Below are 3,310 nucleotides of genomic sequence, written 5' to 3' on the forward strand. Positions count from 1 at the left end.
ATAAATAACAACTTTTAGCAAGACATAAATAAAAGTCTGTGACTTTTAATTCTGTTAAAAACTGTAAAACATGGACTGTCACATCTTCCTTTCATAAATAAATTTTTCCCTGAATATCAAAAGCACACGTAAATTTGTCCCATTATGCTTCCTTAGTTATACAGAGAGCAGGGAGTAGTGCAATATACGTCACAAACAATTAACAAAAACAAAGCAATAATAACATATATAAACTCTTTTCAAAGATGATAAGGGTGATTTTAAGTACTTACTAAAATTTGTTAAGTGATGCTGGGTTAATTACGTGCTTCACGCACAAATGAAATATGCGTTAAAAGCACTGACGTCTTTTCTAACACCGTCATAATTTTTACAACCGAAGCAATGAAAATGAGTTAAAGTATTCCTAATATTTCTTATTAAGGTTCAATATTTAACCTAGTTTAAAATTGTTTAAAGAGATCTGTACGGATGTAGGTTGGAGTACCACATTCCACGAGTATCTCGAGGACCCGCATTCACACTTCTACAAGTGTTAACCCTATTCGGTCTGGGGTTTTTCGAACATACTATGACCGGGGGGGGGCGGATTCCCTCAATAACTTTTCATAGGGTTGTTCAAATTGAATCAAACTTGGCACACTTATAGTACGTCATAAAAGGAACAAAATGGCGCCAAAAAAATTTGCTTGCGTCAGCACATTTTCTGTGACGTCATCAAAAGCTTGAAAATGCCACTATCTGCTTAAAATATAATTACTTTTGTTCTAGAGCGAATTTTTTCATTCTGTTTGAAGTTTCTGAAAGCTAAATAAAAGTTATTTAACATATTTTCTGGTTTTTACATGGATCGGATGAAAAATTGCCAAAAATTGCCCGAAAATCCGTTTTTTTCCGATTTTCGGGTAAAATCCGACAAAATCGGGAAATCGGATTAGTCACGTGTTCAAATTATTCCAAATGATTCTTCTTGATGAAACAAAGTTGTGTTGCAAGTTTCAAGTTCTAAGGATAATCCTAACAGGAGTTATTATATTTTCCCCATTATAAGGATTTCATAGAGATTTTTAGGGGTAGTTTCGAGTAATGGCCAATATCAAAGCCTCTGAAAGGTATGGGACCTAAAAAATTAGCATGCAGGTGTCTAATAGATAAATGTTGAAACTCAGTAAGTATCATAGCCATATAACAAAGCAATCAGGAGTTATTAAAAAAAAAACCGTCAGGGCCGAATAGGGTTAATTGTTGTAATTTTATGACTTTTCGTACATACCTTCTAGACATATTTTAACAAAAAAATTCTCAAAAGGGAACAAAGAACGGAAGGGGGTGGGGAGTTGTCATCAAATAATTGGCAAATATTTGCAACGAGTGTTCAGTGAAAAATAAAGTTAATTCAAAAAATGATGTCATCTTAAAATTTAACGTTATCAAAGGCTACCCAAACGGAGTACATAAGGAGTACCCAAACGTCTGGTCTTATTATGGGGGAAAATATTATATGGCTATTCAAATTTTGTTTCTTCTTTTACCTAAAATATGAAGTTAACAACCCAACACATAAATTAAGCGTTTCTTTTCAAACCCAAAGTTGGTTTTCTCACAAGAGAAAAACCTGAATTAAATGGTCCTAGTATTATATTTATCAAACATTTGGAAGATACTTACAATATCAATTATGCAAAGAAGTAGTATCCTTGTAAGTGTATCAACTGTTACATATGCACGATGAAAGGAATTAGGACAACGTTAGTTATAACTTTCATAACTTCCATGCAACCTTTATTCTAAACTTTTTCTTATGTATAGAACGACATAATAGTGTTATTACTAGAAGGATAATTTCCTGTAATGTATTCGGTAAAGTGCAATATAAATAAAAAAATACAGCACAGGATAATGCGCGCCCATTATGTAGATAATTATAATGTTTGTAATTCATACCATTGTTAAAACAACTTATTGTGAAATAATGCAACGTACATATCCTAACAATACACTATATTTGCTTTGACTGATTATTGTACTGTGTTAACTCATTGGTCGTTGTTGCTGATAAGTCAGCATAAACAGCTTATTTTGCTTCTTCCAGTCAAAGACCCGTATAATGAGATTCTGATGATGGACATACTTTATAATTCGTGTCACCAGTTTCGCACCGCCTTTTTTTCAGTTTTTTTGTTTTTGCAATAACTTTTAGTACCTAAAAATATAAATCGATTCACCATTTTATAATCAAGATTTAACAAAATAACTTTGACTCTGTACATATAATAATACCTAGATTTTGCACATGTATGAATGTTGTTTGGGCAAGTTCAAAAAGACACTTAAATACGCTACATGTTCCCTCTAATAATGTAAGATGTTTACATCCATTTGTGGAATTTGTGGGCGGCGGTGGTTAGACTTATATTGACTTTTCTCACTTTCTAATTGATCTTTGTATGTAGCCCAAATAACTACACTGGAAACATCGAATACTTAACGCACAATGTAGTATGTATTACTTATATTAAAAATACCTCTTCTCAATTTAAATTATAAATTATAGTTAAACGCACAATTCCCGGTTGCTTCGCGTGTCCATGTACCATTTATAAAATTATCATCTTTGTAGAATATTACTCTTTTTAAATATAAATGCAGAATAGAAAATTATTTCTTGTAATTATTTGGTACATGTCACATCAATTAATGCCTCTCCTGTTATTATTCCATTCTCCCTCCCATGGAAAACAATTTTTGTTCCACAACCTTTCCGTGTAATGAAACTTCGAGTTTTATAAAGATATCTGTATGTATCTGAATATGAATAATTTTTTTCCAACTTTTTCATTGAGTAACATTGCAAATTTATGATTAATTTTGTGTCTGTAAGTGATATATTTTGAATTTTATTTATAAAGTCTTACTGACTGTTTGTTTATTTTCTTCTACATGGCATTGCAGCTAATTAATAAACATCAAAGCATAACATAACGCTTCAGTAATCAGTTTATTTCTCCTAAGAACGTATTATGTATAATTTTAACCTTAACAGCAAGGTAAAATAGAAGTTTTTTGTAGGAGACTTCAATACCCAAAGTTAGATTCTTTGAGAAAGTATATTAAACTAGCTTGATATACATAACATAAACTACTTTGGCTGAATCACTTACGTCAAAACCTGCAGTAAACTTCGTACTAGGAAAAGTTCTTGCAAATAGTTAACTACAGACGTTCTTTTTGCGATTAATTACAAAATGTGGCGGATTGCACAGGATTGCACAGTGTAGGCCAAACTTTATTAAAGTGCTACTTGGCATGT

Source organism: Hydractinia symbiolongicarpus, chromosome 3 (genome assembly GCF_029227915.1).
Source record: "Hydractinia symbiolongicarpus strain clone_291-10 chromosome 3, HSymV2.1, whole genome shotgun sequence".
NCBI lineage: Eukaryota > Metazoa > Cnidaria > Hydrozoa > Anthoathecata > Hydractiniidae > Hydractinia > Hydractinia symbiolongicarpus.